Source organism: Chroicocephalus ridibundus, chromosome 4 (genome assembly GCF_963924245.1).
Source record: "Chroicocephalus ridibundus chromosome 4, bChrRid1.1, whole genome shotgun sequence".
NCBI classification, from domain to species: Eukaryota; Metazoa; Chordata; class Aves; order Charadriiformes; family Laridae; genus Chroicocephalus; species Chroicocephalus ridibundus.
This window is the reverse complement of record NC_086287.1, coordinates 31,353,703-31,377,648: the sequence shown is the minus strand read 5'-3', so window position 1 is coordinate 31,377,648 and position 23,946 is coordinate 31,353,703. Positions and strand designations below refer to the sequence as shown.

The 23,946-nt window shown below is 42.9% G+C and overlaps 1 long non-coding RNA gene across 1 annotated transcript; it reads left to right on the top strand.

The window, feature by feature from the left end:
• The first annotated feature begins 18,357 nt into the window (after positions 1–18,357).
• LOC134514532 (uncharacterized) lies at positions 18,358–23,776 on the top strand. Its single transcript, XR_010070746.1, has 3 exons — positions 18,358–18,437; positions 23,526–23,563; positions 23,653–23,776. It is a non-coding gene; the product is annotated as an uncharacterized LOC134514532 (long non-coding RNA).
• Positions 23,777–23,946: the final 170 nt, after the last annotated feature.

Sequence of the window (23,946 nt, the reverse complement as noted above, 5' to 3'; positions counted from 1 at the left end):
GATTTGCAGCTTGGCCAAGCGACGGGGGGTTGCTGGGTGCCTCCGGGATGCCAGCAGGCGTGCTCCGTGGCTCTGGTGATCCGGGTGCCTCCGGGATGCCAGCAGGCGTGCTCCGTGGCTCTGGTGATCCCCGCCAGGAGACAGCTGTGCACCGGGGAGCTGACGAGCCCTATCACAGCGAACCCGAGAAGCCGCAGGCCTGCGCTGCACTTACTTAGCAGCTTATATATTGCGTTTATAGGTTTGCTTTCAGGCCTGTGCTGAGCTGCAGGTACGCCTTGGCCACAGGATAAACGTCGACAGTGAACTGTGATGATGGAAGCTGCGGGCAGCTCCCGTTCGGTACCAGGGGTTACACCACCCACGCGTCCTTGTCTTTATCTGAAAATGTGGCAACAAGTTCTCCTGTGAGCATCCTTTTTTTTTTTGTTTGACAGTGGAAATGAATAGTATTCTTTTAAGAAAATCCCATAAAATCTTAAAAGCCCCAAATGGGGTAGGGATCCAGCAGCGTACTGTGCGCTGATTGGAGACCCATCTGATGCCTTGTAGCTTGGAATTCCCAGCAGCTGAAGAGATGTAAAATCATCTGTACTATCCTCTGCTCTTTTGTAGTATCAGCTCCACTAAAAGACATTTTAAGTGATCCTTCAGAGAGCCTGAGTGCCTTTCTTGTTGGAATCGTAACAAACCAGGACCTCTTGGTGGAGAGCAATGGCACGCTGATTTTGAGGGAGAAATGTAAAACCAAATGATACCAGTCTGTGTTGCTGGTACAGCTTGAAGAGAGGGAATGTACGGAGAAAAGAAAAGTACTATTCTGTCTGCTCTGGATGTCTGTTATTAAATTCCAGACTTTAGATTTTATTTTATATGTTGTAGATAAGTCTATTGATGTTGTTTTAGCTGCGTACATGCTAGATAGTCTCCAAACAGGAGGTCTGGTTCTGCACCTGAGAAACTTGTGGATGAACTTTTGCATTCCTGGAAGGTCTTATGGACATTGCATAGTACTGCAGAGGTATAAAATCTGCTTGTGTGGGTGCGCAAGTGCTGGAGGATCAGGCTTTTGGTGTTTAGAGATGAGGGAGAATTACCTGCCATCTGTCAGATCTTACTTTTAAAACTTCTGTGCTGCTGTAGCGCTCAAGCTGCTCTGACTCTGTTTGTGCCATGGATGGTATTCCCTCCACACTGGTAGCTACAGGTGTGAGCTATAGCATCAGTTGAAATTTCTGTTGACTTCGCGTAATATACAACTTTTGCTTTTAATGTTTTGCATAAGATTAGTCTAGGAAAGCTATAGGTGTTTTTTTTTTCCTTTGTGGTCTATGATTTAAAACAAAAATATTTGCCAGTTTTACACATGCAGATAGAAAATGGGGAGCGATGTGACTAGCTGTACAGTGTGCGCAAGGTTAGCTTTTCTGTGAATTCAGGGTTGGGTATCAGCACCCAGAGGAATGCAGAGTCCTCTGGTGGCCCAGTGGCTGAAGGATGGTGTTTGCTTCCCTGATTTTATTACTCACCTAAATGAAATCCTCTTTGCGTTTTTGCCACTGGGTCTTGTGAATGCTGGGGTGGGTACGGTGAGAGAAATGGGAAGTGAACTCTTCAGTGCCTACTGCCTGCTTAAATGTGCCTCAGAGGACAGCCTGGGGCATCCGAGCTTTGCGGTCCTGGGGTCGTTGGCTAAGGATTTTGGAGGAAGCCGTGCGCACACACTTTTAAGTGCTGTGTAGTAAGCCGAGTTGAATCCCTCTGTGAGGTTCTTGATTTCATGGAATGTTGAAAGTTTCACAGCAGCTGCTCTTGACTAAACAAGATTATTAAATTAAAAGTGAAAATATGAATGCAATTGGTACACTAACATTTGTGTATTTTCCTTTTAAAATGGTTTATTTTTCAATCTTAATTTGTGTGCAGTGAATATTCACTTTTAGCAGCTTTTATCTGCCATTAATTTGTTAACATTCATACCCTGTAATCCAGAAATACAAATTTTGTGATTTTTTTTTTTTTTTTTAATAAACGTGTGTGTTTGCGCTTCTGGTATTTTAAGCGTAAACGGATACTTGGTTATTTGGTTAGTATAAGAAAATCGGATACTCTTATTGTGCAATTTCCTTGCAGCTGCAGATGATACAAAAAAATACTTGACCAGTGAAAGTGTCTTTACTGTGCTGTTGCTATACATAAGTGATAAATGTTTACTAGCACTTGTTAGTAAATCCTCAGATGCTCAGCGTAGTGTAACAGCCTTGTTCTAAAGGCAGCTTCAAGTGTAGTGCCCTGTGAATGGGAGAGAACACTAATAACGATGTCGGTGTGTAAGATTCACACCACTACAATGTAATCAGGTTTTCCTGGATTTTTATAAAGAGCAACTGTGAATTAATCCTCTGTATTTTTGTCTCAAGCATTAAAAAGTACATTATATTTCCAGAACCAAAGCTGAAAAAAAAACCCCACCAAAGGGAAGTTACCCTTGGGCTTTGGTAAAAGTTCAAGAGGTGGCTTTTGACATGTAATGATTCTTGTCTATGCAAGTTGTTTTACGGTATAGCAGGCTTTTCTTTTTCCTAACAAATGGCAGAGAAATACACTTGCTATTCTCAACAAATGTTTTTGAATACTAGTTGTTTTTTTTTAAAAAAGCACCTTTTTGGAATAGTATTCTAGCATTCAAGCTGCTTCATCTTTCGGTCTTGGCTCTCTGCAGTTGCCAGTTGCCAATTGCCAATTTCAGCCTGGCTACTTGGGATCTGATACCCAGTGTGACTGTAGGTGTCACCTCAAGTACACTTAAAGAACGTCTGCACCAATGCAGTGCATGGAGGTAAAGCAGAGAAATGAGTACAAACCAACGTTCTTTGATGTATATCTCCATTTCCATCTGCTGCTCCTCTTCCTTGAATGATGTATGTCCTAATGCGAGACGTTGATGTTGCCAGTTAAAGCCGGTTTAAGTGGCGCTTTCCAACCTCTCCACATCGGTGTGTTTTTGTTTGTTACTTTGTTTTGTTTTGGTTGGTTGGGGTTTTTTTCCCCACTTGGGTTCTCATTGCTTGAGACCCTGGCACCTTGCTTTAGCTGAAATTTCAATAAGTAGGTTTTTCTTAAGATTTAGCCCTACGTGCCTTAGGTTTGGAAAAATGAGTTCTAGGCACTGAGGTATTATTGAAAATCTTCTGCCCTGAAATCACTGGATATTTATGAGAACCATTAAAGAACGAAAAGACATCTGTAGCTACATGCCAGTTTGCATTCTGCTATTGTTGATCTCTCCTTTATTTTTCTCTTGGTCAGTTGGTTCAGATATTTTTCCAATTATCAATAAAAAGTACATAATGATGAAAAAAGGTTATTCACAGGTAGCTTGGTAATAATCAACTTTAAAAGTAATGGTTTAAAATTCTAAAAATTAAATATTAATATCAAGAAAGCACAGATGCTCATGCACATGTGCACACACAAAGGTGTTATTGCCTTTTCAGTTATGCTTCTGCTGTTCCAGAAAACCAAACATTATGTTAAATCTGGAGAGACAATTGTTCACAGTCCTTGTGCCCCGGAGTAGCTGTAGATAATACTAGAAACAGCAACTACTTATCTCATCCGAAAATATGTTCCAACTCTTTTGAACTCAAACCGCAGTCCAGTTGAAACTATCTCAATCAGTGATTTTTTAATTTATTTCTGCCTTTAATAGTCATGCAATGGCCTTGCGATATCAACTAAAATGCTTCTCAAAACCAAGTCTTCAGAAGGCAAAGACGTAGTATTACATGCTGTGTTCATCTTTATGATATTTCCCGAAAGACCTAAAATTTCACCCTACAGCAGTTTCTCCTTCCCTTTCTGTCTGTCTCTTCTGAGAACAGAACAAGGTGTCTCGCTAGAGCGCGGGTTTTGTTTGGTTTGTTGATTGGTTTTTAAGTCTTTGATATGCTGGAATTAACAGTAAAGCTGCTAAAAGGCAAAATAAAATGAAAAAATCTTTTCTTGCTTACGTCCCTTTGTAAGACATTCTTACCAAATATATTTCTGTGTTTTCAGGGTCATGTTGGCCTCTAGTTTTCTCATACAATTTGCACAGAAAATGAATATATGCTAACTATATAAATTAACTATTAAATCCAAGGATTTTTATTATTCTGAGAAGAAAGGGCTGCAGAAGCCTTATAGGAAAAAAAAGGTGTGCGAATATCGAACATTCTTATTAACCCGTTCTGATTTACGTCCTGCACTGTTATTTATGAATGGCTTCCCTCTGATTAGATTTGAAATGTAAAACAAGTCTCACTGATATAATAAAGATTAAAAAGTTCGAGTGCAAGTATTAACCACTTAAACTGTGCCAAAATCTTCTAGTCTGTGTAACTGATTGTATAACACAGAAAAGTATTCTAAAACGTTCTATATGGTCATTAAGATAATTTTATGGGAAACAGGTTCAATCAATAAGTGAAAACCTCGTTTCTGTTTCAAAGATTAATTTTTTTCTTTTTTCTTTTTTTTTTTTCCCAGACTGCAGTGTGGAAAACTTGAGTTTTGTTCCATGCTGACAAAAATAAAAAACCTTTTAGTAACGTTCTTTGCACCACAGAGGGAACACTTTGTATTTGTTAGGAAAACTGTGGGACTAATGTAGAAGGTGTATAATCTGCTATATCTAACTGCTGCAAAAATAAAAGCCTCAAGCATTGTTGGCCGTGTAGACATTTTCTGCTTCAAAATACTTTATAAAATCAGGTTCACATCTTGCGAGAGGCCAAAAATAGTATTATGGCAAAACTATATTAGGGAAGCATAAGTCTAACATTCCAGCATAATTTACACTAGGATTACAGCACACCTAGACATATGTGTATTTATACACATATGTAAACATACAAATATACCTCAGTCTCTCCAAAGGAAGACTGCAAACCTGCGGCTCTATGTCCAATGCACGTAACTCACCCCTTAAACTGCTTATCTGCTCAGATTTATCACAACTCAGAAACAGTCTTATTTCAAGAAATGAAGTATTCTGTCAGGGATTGCAGGACAGTTTCATACATTACTATTAAACCTGTACTATAAGCAGAGTTACTTGGCGCAGGATGTGTTCACCTATAGGAACACAAGGTTCTTTGATGTATATCTCCATTTCTGCCTGCTACTCTTCCTTGAATTATTTCGGTCCTAACACGAGATGTTGATGTTGCCAGCTAAAGACCGTTTAAGTGGCACTTTCCAAACTCTCCATGTGTGTGTGGTTTTGTTTGTTGGTTTTTGTTTGTCGTTTTTGTTTTTCCACTTGGGTTCTTGTTGCTTGAGACCCTGGCACCTTGCTTTAGCTGAAATTTCCGTAAGTTTTTTGTAAGATTTAACCCTAAGTGCCTTAGGTTTTGGATACTTCTTGGTGACCCCATAGCAAAAGCTGAGATGTCTTCCCACGGGTACCACCTGCTGCTTTGCTGGCTGCATGGTGCCATGGGTGTGCGTCGTGTCATCCTGTGGTCGGGTATTTCTGTTCCCCTCCGCAGCCCTGTCTCATGTGTGTCTTAGTCTCCCGGTGGATCAGACAGACCTTTCTCTGAGACGTGACTCGGCCTTGATGTACAGACTGTGGGAACGGTCAGTTTTACGCTGCCATCTGAATTTGGCACAGATGTGCTTGGGGATGCCCTGAGAGGTGTGGGGCAGGATGGTGCACAGCTCCAACGAGGCAGCAGAGCTCTGCCTTGGCTAATGCCCATGGCAGGAGTTCAGGAGCCTGCTGGTGGCACGCTGCTCTCAGCTGAATCCCAGCTTAATGTACCAGGCTACTTGTGACACAGTAAACGTACTGCTCGTCAGTGACAGAGCTGGGTGAAGAAGCCCTGAGCCAGACACAGTGGTAGCAATCCTTTCCTGGCTCTAGACTGGCAGGCAAAGGCTCAGGCTACGAGAGGGGCTGTTTCCAACACGTCCTAAATGATACATTGCAATACAATGTGGTGAGGAATATTTTGATATGTTGTGGTGATGTCACTTTTTGTCACTTTTTCTTACCTTAAAGCAGTTTTAACGTAGCTCGTACTCCCTGCAGGCTCAATACATAGCCCACGTATAGCCATGTCCGAAATGGGTTCATCATCTGTTTGCAGCAAAGGCCGTGCCTTCTGTGAACTGTCTGTCCCACACCCGGGTGCAGCAGAGCAACGTGTCCTAGAACAAATCCACATATGTAACATTTACATTGGTAATTTATAGCTTGGGACAGCAGTCTGTGTCAATTCCATGTATTCACAGGAAAAGTAAGTATCACATCATCCTTCTGTTATACTAGATGCAATGCATATTTTAAAAAAAACACATTTACTTTTTTAAACACTGAGATAATATTAACAGATGCTTTTTTTTAGAATATTAACAGACACATTTTTAGAAAAAGAGCATTCTTTCCCCAAATAAGATCTATAAACAGATGGAATGATGACAAATTTAATGAGATACTGAATAGCCGCAGTGTTTCCTTTTTGTTCGATAAGAGTTTTTGTTTTAAAAAAAAAATTGTGAACTTGGGCTGTTAGACGGAGCAGCAAAATGTCATGTCTGCCCGATCCTCCTTTTTAACATCAGATTTTGAAGACTTCCATTGTATTTGCAGGAGGATGGATTTTGCCGCTGCCCGGGGACCGAGAGCTGAGGAGCAGGATGGAGGTGGAGCCCAAATGCCCAATGGCCTCTTGAAGGCAACATGGGAAGCGACAGAAGCTGACAGAGCTGGAAATGAGACTTCTTCGTGAAGGAATGTTTTCTTCGGCTGCTTGTGTTATGGGAAAGTTTTCTGTTTGCTTTCTCTTTACAAAGAAAAGGTACTTCATTTGTCTCATTTTAGCTGTATGTTCTAAAGCTTTGAGCAGAACTATTTACTTACAGAAAAATCATCTTTGATTGTTATGTGAGCTGATGCACTTGTTCACAGTTAACGCGTCTCTCATCTTAAACTGCTATGAGCTTATGAAATTAAAACTAGTACCATTCTTATATAATACACCTCTTGTGCTGTACTGCACTTACTAAAATATGATAAGATTTAGGAAATATTTGAATCAACTAATCCTAGAACTTTGGTAATATTTCCAAGAAACACGTGCATCACAAAGTTCTGTATCATCCGTTGATCTCTCTTACTCTTAGACACAAGGCTTTTCCCTTTTATACCTGTTTCATTTTAACAGCCAGTGCGTGTGCTGTTGCTCAGCTACAAAACACTTGAAAAAGTTGTGGGATGCAGGTATTCTGCCGGATTACTTTTGCCATGTTTTGTTTATCGGAAGCTGTATTTTCATTTAAATTTTCATTACAGATTTGTATTACAGTAGTTGCGTTTTTCTGTGAAGGGCAGCTAAGGTACTAAACAGACAAACCCAGAGCAGTAATTAGTCTGGGAGAGATCAAAGGGTGCTCTTCTAAAGCCCGACAATTTGATGGGGGCGAGTAAAACCAATAGTCCATCTTTTGCCTTCATCTCCCATTAATTTTCGCTCTCGGTTGCCACCGAGCAGCTGCTTCCCTGTCAGTCCAGGGCCCTGCTTGAAAAACAAATCCATTTGGATCTCAGAAATGCCATTTCAATGGGCTTAGCAGGAACAACTACTCTTTAACCTAACCCTTCTCTTCTGTGAGGGACTCATGGGAAGAAGAAAATCCTTGAGCAACTGTGTCTCCAAAACCCATCAGAACACGTCACAAGGCGGGAAGTGGTGTCTGAAGCCAGTGCCACGTCCCGAGATGTGAGTTGGTCTGATTCTTTGCTGAGTGACAGACACAAACCATGTGGGATTTGAAAAAAAAAGGAGAGAGAAAAGATTGAATGACAGCCAAATACTCTGATGAGAAGAAGCTGCAGAGCTGGAATGGTAGTATTAACAGCCCACCATTAGTCTTGTCGGCAGAGAGATTTCTTCCTTAATGCACCGTGCTGAGGTAGATGATCTCTTGAAATCTCTTTCAGCCCAGCATTTTTATGATTTCATGGCAATATCTCAGTGTTTTTGCTAGTACTCAAAGTCCTGTTCTCTCTTCTTTCTCTGCCCTATATTGTCAAGTAGCTAGGGCAAAAAAAAGAGAGGTTTGATTAAAGTTCCTACCCCTTAAAAGCAGAGGCTACTGCTGGGCTCTGTAAGAAGAGAGAAGGTGGGAGCGTGTCTGTGTTCCCGTTCGGGGTGGGTGGAGTGCGAGGTGGCAGAAAAGGAGATCCTCACCCGGCAAGGGGAAAAAGGAAACACCACCCCCGCCACCAGCCCCCGAGAACTACAGGAGGAAATGATGGAGGAAATTTTACACGCGGGAGGGGAAGATAGCATAAAAGTTGCAGAATGCCTTGGGATGAAGGAGAATAAGAGAAGAGAGCATCACGCTGCAAAAAGCATGCCATGAGCGGAGCGTTCCCTTCCCTTTACTGGTGTTTTCTCTGCCCTCTTGGTGAAGGACAATTTTATGGTCCCTTGCATGGGATTGGGGATGGAGGTGGCAAGGCTTCTCTACTACTTGACTACAGGTTTAGTCAAGGACCTCTGCTACGAGATTCTGGTCTGAATTTTGATCTCTGTGGGGTTCTCCCTTTTCTCTGGTTTTAGGTGAACACTTGGTAGACTATAGCAGCAGTGAAAGGCTCTCTCCTCGCCTGGCTGGGAACCGGACTGGTAGTTTATCAAACTAAGGCAAACTGGTGGTGCTTGCTTTCTTCTAGCACTGGTGGAAGAACTAATATTCACTCCTGGTTTTAACGTTTGCAGGACAGAGCAGCTGGAGTCAAATACTTCTGTCTGTAATGGTTCGCACTGGTACTATATCCTAAAAATCCTAACAGTTCTCAGTTACCTAAATATGCGGAAAACGCCTCTGCTCATCACATCTTTCCCACAGAGATCTGTGATCATTTAAAAGTGTGCTCATTTTCTTAAGTATTTTTTGCGAACGATATAAATCCAGGTACATTTTTTCCTACAAGTTACCTGTAGGCACTCTTTTGCAACATCTCCCACCCCCCGCCACGTTCATGTCTTTGCATTACAGAATGGTCAAGAATGTGCTCAGCCGTGGTTTGACTGGAAAGCTGCCCTGGTCTGTGCCGATGGGAGACCTGCACCTCCCTCCCAGCCTGCAGCGCGCCCGTATCCTGCAGCGCCAAAAACTTCTGTGCTCCAGAGACTGCAAAGTGGGAGCAAGGTTTGGACGATTATTTTACAGTTGTATTTTATTTTTTTTCGGCGTCAAACATAGACATTGTAGTAAAACCAGCTTATTGCGTTGTCAAATGGCTGGGACAGGGGTCATTCTCTCACTCAGCATCCGTAACGGGTGGGCTAATTGTGAATCCTTGCGGCATGCCGACTGCCTGCACACACAGCCAAATGGAAATGATCTCTGTCGCCACAAATGTTCTAACGTAGGTTGCTTTAAAGGGGGATAGTAGTTGTCATTTGCAACACAGGAGCAACCTCTTCGAGTTTAATTTTTAAATTATCAGACAATCGTAAAGATGTTTAACTCAGGTAGCCATAATGCTACTTTCTTAATGTGATATGAAGCCTTTTAAAAACATGTCTTTAAAAAGAAGCCCACTTGCATTAAAGAGAGAGAACCTTTTCTCTTACTGCTTTTGTTCTGATCTCCTTTGAAGTGACAATATCTGAGATCTATGTAAAACTCAAGTGCTGTGTATGATTATAGGAATGACATGATATTAAGTGGTTGACCTGCCTATTATAGAATTTGTGAGGCACAGAACTTTTTATCACACAGTGATAAATATCACACTATGAAGAACTGAAGCTGCTACTTCCCATTTGAAATGGATCCCGTTTTAAGCCAGCTGTACTACTTTAGACACAGGTATTCTTTGCTTTTTTTTTAGAGTAGAGAGAAATAAATCTTGATCTTTTTTCCCACCTCTTTATGGTACCAACTGGTATTTCAGAAAACGATCCTGTTCTATATTTGTATATATTGAAAATATATTAAGAAGTGTAAGAAAAAAATTGTTTTAGCCAAAGACTGCTTTAGTTAAATGAATTATTCCTCTGAGTGTGAACAGGCAGCTATGTTAAGCACATCTGTAGGATTGAGGCCTTAAATGTATGACCTTCCACTTCTCGCTTTATGTTCTGTGGCCAGACAACCTAGTGAGAACCCCTGGATGAAAGAGAAGCAATCAGTATTGTAAATCCTAACATTTTGAAAGCGAGTAAAAGCTATTAGTTGCGATTTTTTTAGGAAGATTAAAAAAAAGAAAATTTAAAATCTGAATATAAATGTGATCCTATAAAACACTCCGGTGTGTCCTTTAAGACTAAGAGTTGTGTAAGAAGAGCCGTTGTGCCAGCTGGGTGCAGAAGCCTACTGCGCATCCCTCTGGGAGAGGCAGCAGGTCCCTCGGTGTGCCCCGGCTGTGCGCGGCAGCAACGCCAAGGAGTGACTTCTGGAAGAGGAGAATTGGAGATGTGGAAGGAGGGGGCCAGCTGTGAAATTACTGCAGTTTATGTTTTTGTGCACATTTATAAAGGCATCGAAGACTAAGCTGTACAAAGCAGCAGGAGTTTCTTTCCTGCTTCCCAATTTAAAGTTCCACAGGGATCTGCGGAGCCTTTACAGTCATTGGCATACAGAGTAAGAGAAGGAGGAAAAAATGAAAAGCAGGTGATTCTGTGCTAAGTACAAGCAATTTCCCTTGGGGCAAATTAGTTTGAAAAAGTTTCACCTGGTGTTATTCTGGTAGAATCTCTCTTAGGATATCTTTTTGAAATTGTATAGCAACATTTAAGGTCAAAACATGAAAAAAAATATTGTTGTTCCTGAACAACAAATCCAAAGTCCAACTGTAATCAAAATTATTACAAAATGTGTAATGAAGATGAACACAGCTAAAGGGTTCCTGAAGTCTGCAGGTTAGACCTCTTAGACAAAATTTCTGCTGAATTTTCTGGAGCTTTTGTGTGCTGGACGTGAAGCGGAAAACAAGTAGTAACAATTAGTAAACAGTTAGGTACAAGGGAAAACATTTATTTTATTAGGATATCCTTTGCATTTTCTTCCATCTTTCAAAAGCTCCAAGAAAGAAAACATGCAGAAAGTTTCATGGAAAAGGTCATGGAACACCTGATGCAAATGGATAGATGTCAATAAAGGGTTCATTTATGTCTTATGGTAATTTCTCTATGTTTTTATAGAATTAAAAGCAAAACCTCTTTTTTCAGTGGAGCTGTTGTATTGCTTTTAACAAGTAATCATATATCCCAGAGCCAGGTTGATTTAATGGTTATTTGAAAATGTTATCATTCTATATCACTTTTTTTTATGTTATCAACCTGAATTTGGAATTAGGTTAATTATGTATGAGTGAAGAACCTATTGATAAATAATGCAAATCACATCCAGACCATTAAACAAACAAGTAAACTAAAATCTTAGTTCGGTGTTTGTACTGACGCCATTAATTCTGTATTCGCAGTAATAGATTTTTTTAAAAGTTGGAAAAAACACCCACCATTTACCAGTCTGCATGATGCCATTGGGTGAAAAATACCTGCATCTCATTAATCGTAGCTCTTTTTATTAATTCTGTCATTATAGTGGATTTTCTTTGCATTAAGGTGGAGGAAATGTTGAATCTGTTCCTTGTGCAGGACTGACTATTGCTTAGTTCATGTTTATGGCCCAAAATTTCTCTCCTTTCTATATAAAGTGGAAGGTGTACCCTGCTAGTAAGCAGGGGATCCAAACAAGAGACGAAGTCCAAATAAGAGGGTGTTTTTCCCCCAGGTTTGACTGCTAGGGAATTTTTCCTCTTGCCTTTGTAGTGCGGTGCTTAATTATCTTCCCAAAATCATCTGGGAATTGTATTTAACCAATTCCCTGTAGCACAAAGGCCTAGAACATTGGTGTGGTTTCTTCTGTTTCTTTGTGTGACTTGGCAGTCGTGGCTTTTGGTTTCAGATTAGTTATAGAGCTAGGGAAAGCTTTCTGGTGAGTGGTCTGCGTCCATGACCTGTCATTGCTTGTAATTGGGAATCACTTTTGGAAGGAGTCCAAAGTTTTTGGAAGGAGTCCAAAGTTTGGGTTGGAAGGGACCTTAAAGATCGTCTAGTTCCAACCCCCCTGCCGTGGGCAGGGACACCTCCCACTAGACCAGGCTGCTCAAAGCCCCATGCAGCCTGGCCTTGAACACTTCCAGGGAAGGAGCATCCCCAGCTTCTCTGGGCAACGTGTTCCAGTGTCTCACCACCCTCACAGTAAAGAATTTCTTCCTGATATCTAATGTAAATCTCCCCCTTTTCAGTTTAAAACTGTTACCCCTCATCCTATTGCTACACTCCCTCAAAAAGGGTCCCTACACATCCTTCCTGTAGGCCCCCTTCAGGTTCTGGACGGCCATTATAAGGTCTCTCTGGAGCCTTCTCTTCTCCAGGCTGAATAACCCCAACTCTCTTAGCCTGACCTCATAGGAAAGATGCTCCAGCCCTCTGATCATCTTCGTGGCCCTCTTCTGGACCTACTCCAACAGGTCCATGTCCTTCCTATGCTGAAGGTTCCAGAGCTAGACACAGTACTCCAGGTGAGGAGTCTCACCAGTGCAGAGTAGAGGGGAAGAATCACCTTTCTCAACCTGCTGGCCACGCTTCTTTTGATGCAGTGAGCTTCTCGTCTACCAACACCCCCAAGTCCTTCTCCTCAGGGCTGTTTTCAAGCCATTCTGCCACCCAGCCTGTACTTGTGCTTGGGATTGCCCCAACCCACATGGAGGACCCTGCACTTGGCATTGATTCATTCATAAGAGGGCCCACCTCTCAAGCCTGTCTAGGTCCGTCTGGATGGCATCCCTTCCCCCCAGCATGTTGACTGCACTATACAGCTTGCTGTCATCAGCAAACTTGCGGAGGGTGCACTCAATCCCACTGTCCATGTTGCCAACAAAGATGTTAAACAGTACCAGTCCCAGTACCGACTAATGAGGAATGCCACTTGTTACTGGTTTCCATTTGGACATTGAGCTGTTGACTGCAACACTTTGAGTGCGGCCATCCAGGCAATTCCTTATTCACTGAGTGGTCCATCCATCAAATCCATATCTTTCCGATTTAGAGACCAGGAAGTCACATGGAACAGTGTCAAATGCTTTGCACAAGTCCAGGTAGATGACATCTGTTGCTCTCCCCTTATCCACCAACAATATAACCCCATTGTAGAAGGCCACCAAATTTGTCACGCATGACTTGCCCTTGGTGAAGCCATGTTGGCTGTCACCACTCGCCTCCTTATTTTCAATGTGCCTTAGCACAGTTTCTAGGAGGATCTGCTCCATGATCTTGCTGGGCACAGTGGTCAGACTGACTGGCCTGTAGTTCCCTGGGTCTTCCTTTTTACCCTTTTTGAAAATGGGGGTTATGTTTCCCCTTTTCCAGTCAGTGGGGACTTCACCAGACTGGCATGACTTTTCAAATATAATGGAAAGTGGCTTAGCAACATCATCCACCAGTTCCCTCAGGACCCGCGGATGGATTTCATCAGGTCCCACGGACTTGTGCACCTTCAGGTTCCTTAGATGGTCTTGAACCTGGTCTTCTCCTGTGGTGGGCGGTTGTTCATTGTCATAGCCCCTGTTTTTGCCTTTTGTGACTTGGGTGGTGTGGCTAGAGCCCTTGCCAGTGAAGACCAAAGTGAAAAAGTCATTCAGTACCTCAGCTTTCTCCATATCCTGGGTGACCAGGTCTCCTGTTTCCTTCTGGAGAGGGCCCATGTCTTCCCTAGTCTTCCCTTTATCTCTGACGTACTTGTAGAAGTTTTTCATGTTGTCCTTGATGTCCCTGGCCAGATTTAATTCTATCTGGGCTTTAGCTCGCCTAATCTGTTTCCTGGCTGCTCGGACAGTTTCTCTGTGTTCCTCCCAGTCAGCCTGTCCTTGCTTCCACCCTCTGTAGGCCTCCTTTTTGCTTTTGAGCTTGTCCAGGAGGTCCTAGTTCATCCATGCAGGCCTCCTGGCTTTTTTGCCTGACTTCTTTCTTGGGATACACTGCTCCTGAACTTGGAGGAGGTGATCCTTGAATACTAACCAGCTTCTTTGGGCCCTTCTACCCTCCAGTGCTTTATCCCATGTTACCGTGCCAAGCAGATCCTTCAAGAGGCCCAAGTCTGTTGTCCTGAAGTCCAGAGTAGTGAGTTTGCTGCGCACCTCCATCGGTGCCCTGAGGATCTTGAACTCTACCATTTCATGATCACTGCAGCCAAGGATACCCTTGAGCCTGCCATTCCCCACTAGCTCCTCCTTGTTGGTAAGGACAAGGTCCAGCACGGCTCCTCTCCTCATTGGCTCCTCAACCATTTGGAGAAGAAAGTTGTCATCGACACACTCCAAGAGCTTCATGGATTTCTTGTGCCCCGCTGTGTTGTCCCTCCAACAGATATTGGAGTGGTTGAAGTCCCCCATGAGAACCAGGGTCTGTGAACACGATGCCACTCCTGTCTCAGCCTCCTGAAGTGCTGGAATTTCCCCCGGCAGGGGAATTTTCTTTAGAGGTTTTTGTTTTCTCCCTTTTCATCTCATATGAACAATTTGAATATGAATGCAAGTCTTCAGACCTAACAGAGGAAGGTGTCTGTCTTGTTCAGAAATTATATGTTTTGTGGAGATGGTTACTTCCCTTCTGCCGCACATTTACCACCTGCTATGACCACAGCACAGTGGAAATCCACTGCCAAAGTTATGAGTTGTTAATTAGAGCAGAAACTGTGGCAGTTCTTTGCTTGGGATGTGCTTTGCAAATTCACTTTGTATAGATGTTGCATTCAGAATTGTTAGAAGCCCTGTTTTTGTTGTGCCCTATTTTTTGTTCAAAACATTAGAGGTGAGCACTGGGCTCAAGTGAGAAGACAAGACGTTCATGTTCATAGTGAGTTCAACCCTATTTTGATTTAATTTTGTTTTTCAAAATAAGTGGAAATAACTTAATATGTCCCCTAAGAATTAATGAAATGGTGTAATAATGTGTCTCGTACTGTTGTGAATACCAAAAGAGTTTCCTTTCTTGCTTGCAAGGTCCATTCATGCAGCTCAGAAAAAGTAAAGGGAATTATTTACGTGTACCTTAAAAAGTAAGTTTTGTGCTCCGTGCAAAATGAGACTTTAACGTTGCCTACAGTTGGTGTGAATAGTAAAAGAAAGAGGAAACAAAAAAGTCCTTTGGAGTTCGGTTCAAGGGGGTCTGACACGCTACAAGAGAGCCACATGACATCTGCACATTTTTCTCTACCTTAGCGCTGGAAAGAGGTTAGAATTACCAGGAAATGTTGCCCTGTGATTTCTGTATTGAAGTGGCTGCATCTGTGCCACCTGTTGATGACATGATTGGAGCATTAGTTCTTGCTCTGCCTTAGCACTATTGATAAGTCTGCTTAACATCGCCACAGGGGAGGCTTTGTTGGAGGCTGCAGTCACTTCGCCTGAGCAATGGTGTACATTGGCTCCTCCATTCAACTCTTTTTTCTGACATTAGCGCATTTGAATGGGCCACCAGTGAAGCCATTCAGTGAGAACATGCAGCGGGGCTCCTGGGTGGCCCGGGGCCGGGCTGAGAACCCCCGTTAATGGACTGCCAGCCGCGGCCCATTGAGCTCCATGAACTCGGTGACCAAAGAAAAGTGAGACAAAGATGTCCCTCAGCGCAACGTGTAGGTCAGCGCCGGACAAAGGCAGACGGTGACCAATCGAACCTATTTGATTACTCCGCTGAAAAGGGGACGCCGGCCACAACGGGAGCGCTGCTCCCGCCGGGGCTGCGCCGCTCCTGCGCTGCGCTGCGCTCCGCTCCGCTCCGCCCCGCGCTCCCGTCTGCGCCGCCCCTGCGCGCCGCTCCGCACCGCGCCCATCACCCGGGCGTCGGGAGCGCGCCGGCTGAGGATTTAGCTGAGCTCTTGTGCTACTCACGGCGGGAGTCGCGTTCCCTTTACGCTTGCAGCCGGTACAATAATCGCGTACAAAAATGCTGCTCATAAACACGCATATAACCCTCTTGTGCGTTGTTCACCTATGTAGCGCGTACGCATCTGTATGTAGACGAGACGTCAGCGGCAGCTAAGTGAATCAAGTGCAGAATTAAACTTCTCATCTGACTATTTGTGCCTATTATCTTGATAAAGCTAACAATCTCTTTCAAACATTGACCAAAGGTTGGTGAATTCAAGACGGAAAGTAGCAGACACTGTGTTGCATCAACTCTCCTAAATAACAAATACGTTCAATATTAAAATCACCTTCTATTGAAAGAGGATTTTCATTGCATTTTGACAGTGATTACAAAATATTTGTTCGTTGGGTTTGAGGTTTTTTGTGGGGGTTTTTTTGTGGGGTTTTTTTTTTTTTTTTCGTTTTTTTTTTTTTTGGCATCTCACTTACACCTGCTGGAACTAACAGCTCCTGTTCACAGTCATCAAAGGTACTCTGCTAAGTCAGTCAGACAGCAGGTAGTGAGGGCTTTTCTTCTCACAGTTACGGAAAAAAGGCCAGGGGAGCAGTCAGCCCTGAGCTCTTTACAGCTCCACAGCTAAGACCCTCTGATTTGGATCAGTGGCTTCAAAGCCATTGGTTGGCGTGTGCAAGACTACTTCTGTCCTTGCGTCTTTTTATGGTCTCTCTGAAGTCCTTTGGCCAAGAGTTTTCCATGAAGATTAAGAGAAGAGCTGTGAGAAACACCCTGAACCCCAGGCAGATGCTGTGTGCTCAGTTGTCAAAGTTGTTGATTTGACGAACTGACGGAGATATGCCTCTACTATTTATCTGTGTGGACCTTTGTTTGTTTTTGGCCTTGTGAAAATATCCCTCAAAAATTTGTATGGGTGCTAAATGTCCTTGCAGCTAGGGGGAAACCATGTACGTGCGACTTCATGTTGTATTTCCCGCACCTCATTCCCCGCTCGCTTCAGGAAAAACCCTTTGGACTGAGCTGTCTGGTACCCAGAAAATGTATACTTGTTTTGTAATCAATCTATCTCCCACAGATCTAACCCTGCCTTTTCTAGATCACTTCTCCCATTTTAAAAGTGTATGTGAGTCTTCTATAGCAGAAGACAATACGACAAGCTCTCAGCTTCTTGTAAACAACAAATTTCCATTTTGATTGACAATGAAGGACAGAAGAGAAAGGAGTAATTTCCGTTTCTTGACACTGTAATACCTTACAGCAAATATTCTCTACCAAGGTTTTTGTTTAGTTTTGTGTTTTTGTCAAAATTAAGAAAAAGTGGACCTAGCCTCAGAGACCTCAGAGAGAAAAAAGGAGGTATGTGGATGTAGAGGTGGGGGGAGGATGCTAAAGCAGTAAGAATTAGTTCAAAAAATACTGTGGGCATCTCAACTCCACACTTTATTAAATTTAAGTATAGACTGTGGTTTCAGGATTGTAAAACATACAGTTGAAAGCAACAATATGAGAAGAGAATTTTACAAAGAAAAGAAGTCCTTTTGGAATGCTCAGGTTGGTTAAAGAGGGGGGAAAAGGGGACCAAAATAAAGAAAGAGAGGGGGCCAGGAGAGATAGAGGACCAGAAAGGAAGAGGTACCTGAGCCTGATTTACTCAGATAAGATGAGAGAGGTCTAGTGAAAGAACAAACATCTGCAGAGCGCTGGGCACAACAGAGCCAGCGAGTCAGCTGTGAGTGTTCAAGCCCAGAGATCTTACCTCCTAGGTCTGTTTTTTGTTAATGATAAAACTATTTCCTACATTACACAATTGTCCATGACTTTGTATACCTTTTGGTTCCATTGCAGTTGTGACATTTTACTGCTTTTTCAAAACCAAACAAGAACTCAGGCAGCTCAAGAGGCTTTGGAAGAATGGGTGGGAAGCCCCTTCCTCACCGTGGTATGTTTTTGATGGTCACTAAGCAGGTAAGACAAGATGCAGTCACATCTCTCATTTTATTTTCTTAAATGGAAGCACAAAGAAGCAGTATGTGGGGATATGTGATTCTGTGTGAGCAAACAGTAAATATCCAAACTTATTTTTACGACTGCAGGTATATTGGAAACTTCGGCTACACAATAACAAAAATCATAAAGCCTCTGCACCTACCTGTTGCCTTTAGAATTAGGTTTCTGCCGTAGCAGTAAATAAAATGGTTAGTTTCCCTAACGTGGCTACCAACACCTATAACAGCTCAGAACTAACTAGATCAGAGTTGTTTGGGCCTAGGGCAAAGCAAGAATGTAAGATTTTTGCTGCTAATATATAAAAAGAGAACGTGTTGAGAGAAGCAATCAATGCGGTCTCTGGGGGGCAGCACGCTACCACCTCCTGTGCCGGGATGTAGCAGCCGCTTCGACTTCACACATCACCTCAGAAGAATAATTGCTGCTATCGCTAGAAACCTCAGACGACTTGGGTTTGATTTCACCAGGTTTCCTACAGTAAGTATTTTATACACTGATTATAGGACTATGTTACTTAAAAATCTCGGGACGTTGCAAGCATCACTAGTTTTATGCATGTTCTGCAATATCAGTTTAATTCTTGTGTTAGGCTCTTGTCTCCTGTGGTTACCCTTTGGTATAAAACTTGATAAAATTACTGTGATCAGAAACGGTTCTGGTCATTTTTCCCTTGCTTTCTGCCAGATTGTTTCCTTCACTGTAAAGGGTCCTGCCGTGTGGAGAAGCAGTCCTTTTGAAAGGATGTGCTTTTTGGGCTTCTTGCCAAGAGGTTTCTGTATTGGGTGTTATGGGATCTCTTGTGCAATCTAGAACTGTGCAATGAATAAGGAAGAATCCAGGGGCCAATTTAAGTCAGAATTATTTTATTTTTTTTCATTATTAACTGTCTTCAAACATATGTGCTATAACTGAAAATGGCAGGAGAGTAAAGAAGATAATTTCCCTTCATCCTTCAATAGGTTCTACAGTAAAACATCCTGCTATAGAGTAGCAAACCGCACTCTCTTTGTAGCTAGCAGATGTTTCTTCAGTTATTAATTGTGGTTCTCAAAGCTGAAAATGAAGAAATGCGAGTGCCCTTTTTAATTCGATTGATAATTCGTATGCCCAGTAGGACATTTGTTTCAGGACCAAGTTTCAAGAGAAAGGAAATACTTTGCAAGTTACAGTGGAATTTGATGAATTGGTCTTGGTTGAATAAAAATTTTAAGGTGGTAGGGAGCATTCACAGAAACAGGAAGGAGAAAACTCCTGAATCTATTTGTAATCAGTAACCAAGACTCCCACCAAGTGTCCCACCATTCAGTTCAACTCACGTCTCCTACATCCTCATAGAATACTTTAACAAGCAAGCCAAAAATGTGTGGTTTAGAGTAGAAATCTGTGTCCTGCTTAATCTTGATTTTTTTGTATGTTACAAAGTATTTTAACTACCTATTGGGCATAGAAGAGAGAAATTACCAGTTCAATCACAGTTCTGGGAGACCTGTATTTCAGTCCCTGTTCTTGAATATTGGATTTTTCATTTTTTAATATGAAGCAAGGTGGCTCCAGCTGGAGCGAGTGGAGCATCTGATGGGCTCTTTGGGGACTTCTGTAAGTGACTGCTTTTGTGAAACAGGTAAATCTTAGTTATAGAATCATAGAATGGTTAGAATTGTAAGGGACCTTAAAGACCTTTTTCCAACTCCCTTTCCATGGGCAGGGACACGTTCTACTAGACCAGGTTGCTCAAAGCCCCATCCAGCCCGGTCTTGAACACTTCCAGGGATGGGGCATCCACAGCTTCCCTGGGCAACCTGTTCCAGTGTCTCACCACCCTCACAGTAAAGAATTTCTTCCGCATTATTAACACATTCCATTAATACCACATGTCTCAGGAGCGCCCAAATCCCCATACTTATTCTTCAAATCTGTTATTTTCAATAGAGAAATATTTCTCATTAAGCATCTGCAACATCCTCCTTCCTGGCTTCCTGGACACATCGTTGTGTCCCTCTAGTCTGTAATAAGTTCTTCTAAGTTATCCTTCACATCAATTGTAAAATTCTTTCAAGGTTTATCACTTGGATGCTGGAAATTGCCCAATACCAATGTATTAAAGCATATGCACATACAGCTCAGCTGTTGAATATTGTTGCTTAGGATTCTGCCTATCCTACCACTGTTGTGTGAAAGACATTGTCTAGAATACATGTCTTCAGCATAACCATTTAATATGCTGTACTACACTGAACATGGAGCTCTGTTTTGTGCCTTTAGTATACCAAAGCTACAGAGATTTTCTTCAGAAAATGTTATTCTTTTCTTAAAAAAACATTCATCTCAATATGAAAATGCATTTGAAAACAATTAAAAATTCAGTCATGTAAGAAGTTTTTGCATCATTTCTTTTGCTGTGAATGACTGTCAGAATATCCCTTCCATTGTGAGGGCAAGAAAACATAAAAAGTGACGTGTGCTTTTAAAAGTGGATTTATCTGGGAGGTCAAATGCTAAAATGCCCCATCTAAGAGCCCTTTTTCAGTTGTGGAAATTTTCAGCTTCTCATGGTCTGCTATAGCATCTATTATTATACTTTAAAGAACAAATTCTTTAAAGGTTATGCTAAAACTATAAGCTTCAATATCGCTCCGTGGAACGGCTGCAGGTCTCTTACCTTGGCCCCAACAACATAATTTGCCTAATGAGAATCTCATGATTATTAGCTCATTTTATTCCAGGCCAGTAAGTAAAGCCTTTGAATATGAAAAAAATAAAGCATATAACGATACCCTATATATCTTCATATATTTGGATTTATTTCAAGTGTGACTTAGCCTGATTTTCCAAGGGCTTATAAAGCCTGATTTTTCAGAATGGTTACAATTCAGCTCTCTAATGGTTTTACCCCAAGTCATCGCTGCATGCTTCTTAACTTCAGCTCCATCTTCCTGTAGTTTTTACCTGACAATAAGCACTGATCTGTGTTTCAGAGGGAGGTCCAATGCATGTAGGCTTACTTAGAATTTGCAACATGAAATCCTATGTTTAAACATAACAATGAAGTGGGGACAAACACGATAGAAATAAGGCTTTTATAAATCTAGGCCATGACATCTCTTTGTTGCTCAGAACCAATCTTGAGTATAGAACTGCTTTTATCCAGGAGTAGTTTTATACATATGATCTATGGCTATAAACCAAGGCTTCACCTTCAAGAGCATGTTGAGAGGGGACTTAACATTGCGAGAGCAGACGTAGGGTAAAGAAGAGATTTGTAGAACATGTCAGAGAAGAAGGATGTATAAGGGGTCAAAAGCTAGACCAGCAGTGTGAGGGAAGCATGAAAATAGGGATAGAGAGGGTTTAGGACGAGGGACAGGCAGCTGAGAACCTGGGATCAGCAGGCGGCACCCAGCATTGCTGGGAATTCGCAGGGGTTGGTAGGTGTCTCTCCTGGGAAAGAGGTTGTGACGCCAGGTTCAGTCACAGTGGAAATCAGAGCAAGCAGGGTAAACCAAAAGTAGTAATCTTTTAAAGTTAAAGTAGGATGGCAACAAATAAATTTCTGAATTAGCAGCTTTTCAAACACCAAATGCCACTATACGTGAAACAAAAATCCTTCTGAATGCTAAACAGCAGTTAAAGGCAATTATTTTTGCAAGCAAACCCACAAATGAAAATTTCCTGATCACCTCAAACTGCTGTTTTGTGTAACCCACAAATGCTAGTTTTAATAAGCAGCGTACCAGTAGGGAGAGCCCCAGAAAATGAGCGTACAAGATGCAGACATGTAAGTGTGATAGTTGCAAGGCTTTTCCGACCTGAGACTTTGCTAACCTGGCTAGTTTGGGTTCCAGCTTGGCTCTGGCTCATGGTCACAACTTGGCCCAGGTTTGGGAGGTGCATTAAAAGCTGCCTAGGATAGTTTGGGAGAGCTGCCTACGTAGAGTCCATTAGTTGTATTTAGTACTGCACGCTGTGCTGACACGTCTCCTGCTGTGAAGCCAAAGCAATGGATCCTGCTGGAAGCCCCAGTACCTGACAGGACACTTGCGAGGGGCATCTGATAGAGGAAACCAAAATGTAAGCCCAGGGTGCCCACAGTTTTGAGCTCAGGGAAAGGAATGAGTAACGATTTAGGGGGGTCTAGAAGGAACTGGTGCTTCACATTTCATCAGAGGGATAAGAGCGTCTTTGCATCATGCCTGAATTCAAAAATTACCAGTCAGTCACAACAAACATACAGGCAAAAAATCTGGGCTCCACCATGGATTTGAGGTGAACTCCCAAGAAAAGGCATAAGGAGAATTTTGCTTCAGGTGTCCTGGGTCCTAACTCAACAGCACACTATGTGCAGCGGGGCTGAGTACATCACTCCTGGCCCAGCAGTATCGCACATGTCATTTCCCCTTGCAGCAAGACAAAAATCCTTCAGAAAAAGGCTGTGACATAAAATACCATAAAGGCAAACAGAATTTACAGGCAGCTTGGATTCTGCCTTCTGCCTTCCCCGTACTGGCAGTCCCTGCCACACTCCCTGGGTGTGAGGGCAGTAGCATGGAGCTGGTTGAACGAGAGCAACAGGGTTTGCCCTCCTGTCTCCCCTGGTTTCCTATAGGCAATGAAGTCATAGCCTAAAGGCACTTTCTATGGACCTTTTTTGGTGGTGGTGGGGGACAGGCTCAAACACAGCAGCCCTGTAGGTGTCCAGCAAGGAACTTCTAGCAAGCTTTGTGGCGCTGTCATCGCACAAGAAAAGAAAGTTAATGTATTTTTTTCACAAAATGTTCTGTGGTAGTTGAGAGAACTCTAGTTCTAGAGGGAGACACCATAATCAAATTCTGTGGTTCAAGGTTTGGGGAGAAAAGAAAAAAAGTGAGGTGCCAAATCTACAAGGAGCCAAGAGTTGACTGGTGAAGCCTTCCTTTGGGACAAGGACCCTGGGTGGATTTGGCATGTCACTGCCTCCCTGCACTGTGCAGGACTGCCGTGGAAGGTGTGGTGGCAGAGCAGCACCAGCAGACCAGGTCCTCTGTGGTCTTCTGTGCAGCAGACCAGGTACTGTGTCCAGTTCTGGAGCCCTCAGCACAAGAAGGACATGGACCTGTTGGAGTGGGTCCAGAGGAGGGCCATGAAGATGATCTGAGGGCTGGAGGACCTCTCCTATGAAGACAGGCTGTTGGGGTTGTTCAGCCTGGAGAAGAGAAGGCTCCGGGGAGACCTTATAGTGGCCTTCCAGCACCTGAAGGGGGCCTGTAAGAAAGCTGGGGAGGGGCTGTTTGCAAGGGGATGTAGTGATAGGACGAGGGGCAATGGTTTTAAACTAGAGCAGGGTAGGTTTAGATTGGACATTAAGAAGAAGTTCTTTACAATGAGGGTGGTGAGACACTGGAACAGGTTGCGCAGAGAGGTGGTGGAGGCCCCATCCCTGGAGACATTCAAGGCCAGGCTTGATGAGGCTCTGAGCAACCTGATCTAGTTGCAGATGTCCCTGCTTACTGCAGGGGGGTTGGACTAGATGATCTTTAAAGGTGCCTTCCAACCCAACACATTCTATAATTTTCTGTGATTTTTCCTCAGGAGGAGCACCGAGTCAGGAGCACCCGGAGGAAGACAGGGTCAGGAGAATTGCTAGGTACTCTGCTGGGGCGGTGGTGTTGCCTGTGTGAATTGTTGGTATATGTGTTTTCTTTTCCTTCTTTTCCAGTTAAACAAAGTCTGTTTAAACCCACACGTCCCACTCTTTACTCGGTAGCGGAGACGGATTGTCCAGAACCCAAATGGTCCAGGTCAGGATGATATTTGATGACTATTCCCTCGTTTCCTCAGTTGCACTCTGCCCCTGCAGCAATGTTAGCAACTGTTTGTGGGTTTTGTAAATCTAGCGAGATTTGGAAACTAAAGAAGAGTTTTTGAGTGGAAGGACAGCTATTTTCTTGAGCCCACCTCCTGCCGGGCCCCATCAGACTGCTGCATCTGTGCGGCCGTGAGGGAGGAGTGG